We start from the raw sequence: 9812 nt of genomic DNA on the forward strand, positions 1-9812 counted from the left end.
ATTTTTATCATTCTTAAAGTACCAATCTACTTTGAAAAGTGAGGCTTAAATATGGTTTATTGTGACTGATTCCATGTCCGTTTTGTTCAGTTTTCAAGCAAAGACTAAATGGAAATGGCTGTTTTTCCAACTCATCCTAGGCTGTGAAAGTCAAAGTTCTTTCAGGTTCATGCATCTTCAGTAAAACAGATTTTACAGCTTCACTTAAGTTAATAATTCTGCTGATAATACAAAGGCTGGTGTCGTGAGCAGCTTACTCCCTTACAGCTCTATTGGCTCTGTCTTGTAAAAGAGCTGTAAAGATGTATTTCTTGTCAGAAAAGTGACCAGATGCAAGCAGAACAAAGACAGGAAACTGTTCTCTTTCGGTGAAAAGCTGTTATTCCATTTTTACATACTTTCTTTTCTGAATATAACTGGCCAACAAACTGTGCAAATGATATCTGTGATGGCTTGTTACTACCTTACCCAACACTGCATGTGGCTCCCAGGCTGTGGGAGGGAGGCAGGCCCAGCCCCAGTGCAGGATTGTCGCTCGGGTCCAGATTTGTGACAGGGACATATCTCATGTTGGCCAGTGAGCCCACTGGGAGCGCAGGTTGCTGTGGTGAGTAGCGGGTGATTGCACCCAGGCTTTTGGCACTGCACAGCCCTGCAGCTTTTTCCTGGCTTCAGAGGAGCTGGGAAGAAGCCATGGCCCAATGCAGCATTAAGGACTGTGGGAGCTGCCAGCATTGAGATGTGTAGGAAAGAAAGGGAAAGACATTATCAATTCACAATAATTTTGTGTGAATAACTGGCAATTATTTCATTGCAAGTTATTTTTTTTTCTTTTTTTTTTTTTGGTAGCATTATGACATCTTACACTACAGAATGAAATTTGGTTATCAAAATGGTTTTAGGAGTAGGTCTATGGAGACTACATCATTGTGCTAGCAGGATATAAGAGATGACAGTAAATTATTTCATTGTGTAGAGACTCCCTGGTAACATCATCCTGATTCCATTAGAGCCTGCAATAAACCACCATACACAAAAGACTTTGCTTCTCCCTCCCTGTGACAAACTTCTTGCTCATCTACTTCTGCTGAATACTCTTATTCTTTCCATAATCAATCCAGCTACTCAACTTCATCTAAACTTTCCCTTCCCAAATAAGGTGGTACTTTTTTTTTTTCCTACAACAAGAGAGTGATTTAATTTCACCATCTGAGAAGCCAAGATCCTCATTTTGACTTCAAGTGAAATAAACTAAAAATAACATTATGCTTAAGTTGCTTTTTGTGGTATGTCCAGCACTCTGCCTATCGAGACAGACTTCAGTGATATAGAGGTGCTCAACTCCATTGATGCCATGGCCTTGGCTGAGGATCTGGTCTGGAACACTCAGCGATTTTGATTAACAGAGACTTGTTTTAAACAAAAACAGATACTGGAGATATTTAAGTACTGGGGTGTCTGCACAGGCATATGAGAGGTTTCATTTTGTTTTAAAGCCTCCAACTGTATAAAGTTAGTTGTCTTTGCTAGCGTTCCCATCTTGGGTTCTCGGCCAACAACTCATGTGCCAGTTGTGGTTATTATGCATGTAAACTTGAACTTTGACATTTCAGGCTGTTGCAGAGCCTTGGTATGTGCATTCCTCTATCTTCCCACCATCCCTGCGGTTGCTCTACATTATTGTCAGTGCTTATTAGTTAGGAAACTACATTCCATTTTGTTTGGGCCAATTAACTGGATGGAGGGAGAGTTCTAGGATCCCTGCTAACTATGTATTACCAGCCATCATCTAATGATTCATTAAGTAAACCTGAGGTCTGGTGCACTGTTCAAAGAAGCAAGTTCCTGTTTATCCACTAATTTGCAAAAACTCTTCGAAGTTCTGGGTATTCCACTCTTACAGCAATTAAAGGAAAAAGAGCATTGCCTAGGCAGTTAAATGAGAGCTGTTGTATGAATTTTTGCCATAATTACTTTATGTGTATTTTCATGTATTTAGGTTGCTGTCTTCCTAAATATGATGGAAAGAGAATACCAGCAGAGGAAACAGCTCTTGTGCTGCTTCAATATTGTGACTTGCAGCTTGTCTGAAAGCATAACAAAGGCTTCATTGTGTGAGTGCCCAGCTGATCCAACAAGCAATGAATAAGTGAGTAATGGTCAACAGTGAAGAAGTGGATATCACAGAGGGCAATTCAAAAAGGTTGTAGTGCTGTGAAGTGAGGGAGGTGTGAAATGAAATAGAATAAAGATATAAAGATAATCAACCATTTGGTTAGTTCTGCTTTTTTTCTTTCCTGGAATAGTCTGTCATCTTAGGGTAAAATACAAAAAAAGATGACTGTAAATTGGTGACAGAGAAATCTTCCAGTACAGAAGAAAGTAATCTTGTTCTCACAATCTAAAAGAAGGAAATTTTTTTTAAAAAGCACCTAATCCAAGTGATCAGTGAGGTCTTTAGAGTTCTGCTTAGAGGACTTGTTAGCTAGCATGAGATCGATCACTGTACGTGGAAAGACATAATAATTGTAAGATTATTTGGGTTCTCATAAGGCCCAATCCAGTCTAGTCAGCAAGGGACTGAGAAGAGTGAGAAAGTTTGATGTATAACATGAGAGTTCTTCGAGTGCTTTGTGGGAGCACAAGTGTCTAGTAAAATCAACAATAGGGAGGATTCCCTTTCTTTCCAAGTCTTACCCTAGACTTTGCCCTTAAATGAGTTTGATCAGATTTTCAGCCAGAATCCTATCTGAGAAAGCATAAGATACATAAACATATCTTTTTTCTCTGCTGTTTTTATGTGCTTTGAGTGTTCTTGTCTGAAATTACTAAGATAGGAAACTTCAGAACTGATATTTAAGTACTGCTCTGAAGACTTCTCCCAAAAGCATTAAAAGAGAGGGAGTTTGGATGACAAAAGCATCTTCTAAAATATTAAAATTAGTTCTGGCTTCATGATGTTTCTGAGTAAAGATACTTTCTAATTTGCTAGTTGTTCCTTGTAGGTTTTCCTTAAAATTCATGACTTTGTCATTGTCCTTGGGACATTTCAAATGAAGATCTTTTAGCCTCAACAAGGCCTGTTATCATACCTTCAAGCTTTCATGTTGTTTTGTCTTTGCCACTGCTCTCATAATAGTAAATTGGCAGAGCACCATAAATTTGTGTCAATTGATTCTTAAAATTCCTCAGCAACTAAACTCAGCATCATCACACAGATAATGACTTTCAGAAGGTCGTGCAGGGAACTGAGAGGAGACTTTGATACAGAACCTAGCTTGCCTCGTTCTCAGTCCCCTAATTAATCAGTGGGCTATTTCTGTGGTTAGATTTGTAGGCACCTAAATGAGAATGTAATCTGACCTAATAAAGCCACTGTAGACAAAACAAGCTCTGAACCAAAGCAAAAGCAATCAGAATCCCTTCCAGCAGATGTATTGCCTGTCATCTGGAAATTCTGCAAAATAAAAATATTCTCTTCTCAGCCTCAAGACCCTTTGGAGGGATCTTCATGCTGCTGGGTGGTGCTAAAGGGACGAAGGGTTGCATGGCCTTTCAGCCCTTCCTTCAAATACATCTGCCCTGCAAATACTGCCACAAGCAGCACAAAGGACCCTACTTTATGGAGCAGAGCGGATCTTATTTCATGATCTGATCCATTGTTTTCTCTTAAGCAAATATGCAATAATATCAGAATTTGTGGATTAGTTAGACAATCCCTGGTCATTGCATTTCTAGAGCTGCTTTAATCAGTTAGTGGTATTCCTCCCAGAATGTCACTGATCGGAGTTCTGTGTGCACAGATCAAATATGTACAGATGGATAGTTTAATTTTTTGTCTGTTAATGCTGCAGTGTTTGCTAAGAGGTCACTTATTTAGTAAATGAGTGAGTTTAAGAAGAAATGAATATTCATGTGTAGTTAATAACAGTTGGGCAAACTTTGCTGCCCTTTCTATAGCAAAATTTCCAGTGTATTCAGAGGGGGAAGATTGTCATACAAAACTCAAGAAAGTCTGTATATAAACATTTGAGTCACTTACTGGGCAAACATAGCTTGTTTGGTAAAGGGGTAATTACTCATTTTAGTAATTACAATAATGCAATATCTGTTCTGTTTAACAGATTTTCCTTAAAGCATGATATTTCCTCAGCTATCTGCATTTGTAAGCTCTCCAGCTGCTTTGAAGAGTGAAATTTTCATTTTACCTGAGTAATACTGATGTAGACCCAGAGTTACTTCTTTTGCCTTGGTTGAGTTGCTCAAGTTCAGGAACAGCCAATTTCATACTTGGATGGCATTTTTCAACCTGCCTGCTGTTTGTGGTGCAGTCAAGTACAGCAGGATAACTGTACAGTAATTTCCATTGCAAATGCCCTACCCTAGATTCTCTTCATCCTTCTCTTCCTCACCTTCACCCTGATACCTTCTACCTTCCTGTTCACTATATACCTCACCTGCAATCCATCTTACACCTTCATCCTCATAGTTCACTATTTTCTTCTTCCAGCAGCATGCTCAAGCAAAATAGCTGGCTCCCCTCCCCATCACCTTCCTCACCAAATTGCTTAGCATGTGCATGGTATATTAGTCAGCGCAAAGTGTTCCTGGTCTAGGGTGAGGAGAGGAGGAGAAGAGACAAAACTACTCCATGGGCCAAATCTGGCTCATGGGAGCTGGTCAACCTTGCTCTAAAAAATCCCTGTCATCAGATCTGAGGCTGATCCGGGCTCTGAAAAGACTAGCTGTTCAAAATTAAGTGTGAAAGTTGCAAATGATTAAGATGACTTATTTACCTTGTTAGTTCATCAAGGCTGCAAAAAATATTCTCTTCCCTTCTAGTAACCTAGCAACGAATACACAGCACACAGTTATTTTTTCACAATTTGTAGGAGAGTTGCATTAAAATGCATGTCAGTGTCTTTATTTCATGACAGGCATGTAGCAAACAACGCTGCAAATGTTTGTTTATCCTGGCAAGGGCTGGATTTGTTTAGTGTAGTGCTGCATTAGTTTTGTCTAAGTTCTGAAGCAGAAAGGAAAATATATTCTTGTTTTCAGATCCCTACTACAAATACTCTTTTTAGCTTTGTTTTTGTTGTGAAAAGTGACTACAGATGGATTTGGACCCATGTCCTCTGCTATCAAATTCTTCCCCTGTGTGTCTGAAACCTGAATACTTTCAAGTACTACTGATTGCACAGGCTGAGCCCACAGGTTGCAGAGTGCAGGCAGGCTAGAGGAACTGGAGAAAATGAAAAACCTAAGCCAGCCAAGAAGATATGCATCAAGATAAATATCAGCTTCACCAGTGGCATAAATTATGTTTTCTCAAACAGGAAATTAATGTTCATTAGATGGTAGAAATAAACAACTGGTCCTCTTCGAAAGTCCTCAGATTAGATGCTGGGTTTCTGAGTACTTTTTGGCAGGCATTTGAAATACCTAGGTTATTGTGAAATGAAAAGAAAACACGAATTCTTGCGGATGAAATGCATAGGACTGTCCCCCAAACAACAATATACTGAGGCCTATTTAGAGGTTTTTCTGTTTGACTTCAGCTGTATCCAGTCTCAGGCATGCAAGCGTGAGTTAATTCCTGCAACCCAGAGGAGTCTCTAGGCTTAGGCACTAAATCCTCTGCCGGGGTCCCCAGGTCCTGAGGCAGTGTTGCTGCGTGGGATGGCGAATGATCTATGTTTCTTAGGCATCTTTTGTGCTTTCTCTTACCTTTTTGATCCTCTCAATAGACTGCTTGGGTCCGGCCACCATTCTCTTCATTGCTTTTCAATTTGATGTGCAAAGAGCAGAACGCAAATTCCTGTCTGCATGGGCGTAACAGTTTAAGGGTTTGGAGGGGGGGAAATGGTGAGAGAGAAGCACAGGAACCATTTCTTCCATGATTTTGTGGCCCTTGGCCTGATGAAAAACAAACTGTGTGGTCTTGAAAGATGGTCCTGGGGTCCTAAAACTGTGGTTTTAGTACTACCACACAGTGTAGGTTCAAATCCTTAATTTATCTCAGGCTCCTTGGCCAAGAGTATGCAGTGCTCAGCTTCTCTGATTTGTGTTTTTCTTAGCTAGCTGAGGTGCTTAATTTAAGAGCACTGTAGCCACGAGTATAGTCTCCCTCAGGCATTTGCAGAAAGGGATTTGGGGATCCAGGTGGGCTGAGTGACCCATCTTGCCCCTCTCCACTGGCTATGGGGGATACAAGAGAGGGTGACATTCCTAACCTTTTTGCTCAAAGGCTTGAGGTAGTCCTGTGCCTTATCTTGCTCCTTGTCTGAGACAGCAATATGAGGAGAAAGAGCCATTTATTTGCCAGCATCTGGGAGTGCAGAAATTTTTAAAATAAATTACACATACATTGGCCAAACTACTAATTCACCTTAGTTGTCTTTATGTATTCAGGGTAAATGAGCTTCACTGCAGGCAGATGTGACATCACCATTTTCACATTCCCTCATATGGTTGAGAGCCGATAGGTGTAACTTTAAGTACACCTACTGGTTTGGCCACATCACAAGCCTGGGCATCTCCACTTATTTATTTATTTTGGTGTGTTCCCTCTTGTAATTAACTTGTCTAAATAATGATTTTTTTTTCCAGAGGCTTTCTGTTTATCGGACAACTAGACTCTGAAAACACCTAAGTCTCACTTCTGTGCCTACAACCAAATCCATCGATTTGGGTGGGAGCTGCTTGGGATCCTAATGCAAACATCCAGAGGCAGAAGCTCCATTGTGCTGGCAGCGAGAGCCGCCAGTTTGGTGGGGAGCTGCTTGTCTCCGAGAGCTGCCTGTGTGTCCAGGGGAGAGGGGCAGCTCCGCTTGCTGCACTCCCTAGTCCCCACCTTCAACACTTCTTTAAGGCGGCCTCGCTCTGTAAAATGCAGTGTCCAAATGGACACTTTTCCATCCAAAATCATATTGTTCTGCTGCTTGATTTCAGGCACGCAGTTGGCACTAGCCTTTTCAAGGGAAGATTTGCTTGCTTGCTTTTTCCTTTAAATGCCTGTCGTTTTCTGTTATATTCTGAAGGCCAAAAGTTTTTCTTCTAAAAAGAAAAAAACAGGAAAAGCAAGATGTGAATAGTAGAGATTTAGGAGTAACAGGAACTATGCTCAGAGATATTAGTACTAACAGAAGTAAGCAGCACTTAGCAGAAGGGTGCAATTATGGATGAGTATATTTTCATTACTAATTTTAATTTCATAAGATTAAAAAATGCAGTTCCCCTTCCCACAAAGATTTCCTGCTGTCCATTCAGCTGCTGAACCTCTCCCTGTTTTTTTTGTATTCTGCTTACTGCTGTCAGCCCGCTAGATATACCTGATAAATTCTATTTATATAATATTATTCTTTTGTGTTAGTTTTCTATCGTCATCTCTATGGCTTGTTTGCATCCCTCTACCACTCTCCTCTCCCTCCTGCTTTGCCATGCATGCTGTTTTGCTCTGGCTTTGCCTTTCCAGAAAACACCCTCCTTCTCCTCCTTCCCCCTCCTCCTTTAAAGTTTCAGATTTCCCTTCCCGTCAGCCAGTGAGGGGCTGCACTCCTTGCACTGGTGGTTGGCAGGGGCTGCTCTGTTACCACTGGGCCTGATTCGCCTCCTCCGAGCTGAGTAGCATGAAAACAAATCAGCTGAGACAGGGCTGGTTGGGAGTTGCAAAACATGGGGACGCACGTTGAAACCAACACACGGGCTGGGCAATGACCAGCCAGGCTGGCAAGGAGTTTTTCTGCCAGACGTATTCCTTTTGGGACAGCAAGACTGAGCAAGACCTTCAGTGGATTAGCTCCACTGCACTGTTTAAACCAGCTTTGCATGTTCATCTGGGATGTGCTTAACCCAAAACCCTGCATTCGAAAGTGCCATTACTATGACTTCCGGCTTGGATCCCAGCTTGGCAGGAGAGTTTTGTCCCTAATACTTAGGATCTAAACACAGTCATGTTTTGAGGGAAAACTTAAATCCAGACCTGAGCTTGAGCCCATCTCTAATCACCACTTGATTTTGTTTTCTCCAGACTTGCACATTTGAGTACTGAAGCAAATTACTCATCTCTCCTTGAGAGGGTCCTGCAGCCTCCTATTCTCGCAGTCTTTAAAATCACCACCTTTTGTGCCTGGGTATGTAGCCATGAGACACAAATATTCCAAGCGAATTTAGAAGCAAGTGTTTGTGTAGGTCCTCATCCTTTGAGCTGCTCCTTGAGGAAGGCAATGGAGCTTTATTGGGGTTCAAGTGTTTGAATGAGTGAAGCTGTTTCCAGAACCTGTATCTCCAGTCCTGCAACATTAGGCCAGTGTAGTAACTCAGTAACTTCTGTTTTCAGGGTAGTGTGAAGCCTTTCTTGCAGAGGATTTATGTTTCCTTTTGACATGATACAATATTTTCCTTGCAGATTTCAGTGAAGTTTCACCGTTTCTGAATGGTAAATGCAAAAAATTACTGTTCCGAGTGTTCTCTCTTGAAAAGATGTTTGCTTTTCACAGCTCAAACAGAAAACAGCTCAGTGCATCCAAAAGCTGCCTCACCCTTTGAGCGTGTTCCCAGATCTCAGCCAAGAGCACTACTATGGAATAGCTGTGAGTAGCCGGAAGAGCATTGTGGGGATTGAGATGCAAATGAGCAAAGAAACAGCCCCCTGCGCTGCAGAGGTTCTCTATCTCCTTCTGCCCCTCACTTCTGCACTGGGGGAGGCTTAGCCTAGCCCGGCCCTGCAGCCGTGGACCCCAGCCCTGCAGCCGCAAACCCAGGCTTTGCTCCTTTGTAAGACTCATCAGCTTTGGGCTGATGAAGAACTATGCCAGCGTCATGAAGACATGGAGGACAGGAGGGGCTTTCAGAGCTGTTTTTCCTTCCCTGGGTCCCCAGAACTAAGTGCCACTGCCTTTTCTGAATTAAAAGAAGGAAAGCCAGAGGTGGTAACCATTGCAAAATAGCGCACTCTATTCCAGTTTCTTAAAAGTTCCCAATTTTCAGGCAGTTTCAAAAGTCCCAGAGTGTAATGTGACCGGCTGCCTGGGCATTTGTTTGTTTTATCAAAAACAGTGAGTTAGAATATGACAGAGGAAATCAGATACAGCGTATTGGGGGGCATACAGAGGGCTGCACATATAAACACGCTGTGGAATCAAGCAGTACGGTGGGGGTTTTGTATGCTTTTCTTTAGAGTAGCATGGAAGGAAGCAAAACAGTCTAACAAAACCTCCTTCTAAAGAAATAATCAAGGCATTGAGCTTTAAAGCCCTGTCGCCGCACATGACCAGGAGAAGAAGGCATTTTGCATTATTGCATGTTGTCATCACTTTGCTCAGTGTTGTCCCCGCATGCTAATTACATGTTTACATGCATTGCATCATTTGACATAATTACTGTAATTATGTTAATACTTCATAAGCAACTGAACAGTACCTGTAATTTACAAAACAAAACCTAAATGAAAAGCTAAAGCCACAAATGGAAGGGGATGCAGGGCTAAGGATTTAATCCTCTGTGCAGAAGCAGGTGGGAAGCGCTCAGAACCCAAATATCCTGCTTTATCCGTCGAATCCTCTTGGACAGCACTGTGGCACCTTGCGAGGTGTCGGCGAGGGTAACGCGCCAACTTGCGAGCAGGGTGTCGATGTTTAATGCTCATCCATGAACTCTCACCTAGAAAAAGCCGCGCATTGCCCTTAACAAAGCTCTGTGACAGCCACTTGAAAGAACAGCAGCAGACTAAGCAACTCAGTGATCTGGAAATATTTTAACCCCTCTCCTATCTGTGGATGTGCAATATTGACCTCCAGCTGCTTGTTGCT

Source organism: Apteryx mantelli, chromosome 19, assembly GCF_036417845.1.
Source record: "Apteryx mantelli isolate bAptMan1 chromosome 19, bAptMan1.hap1, whole genome shotgun sequence".
Lineage (NCBI taxonomy): Eukaryota > Metazoa > Chordata > Aves > Apterygiformes > Apterygidae > Apteryx > Apteryx mantelli.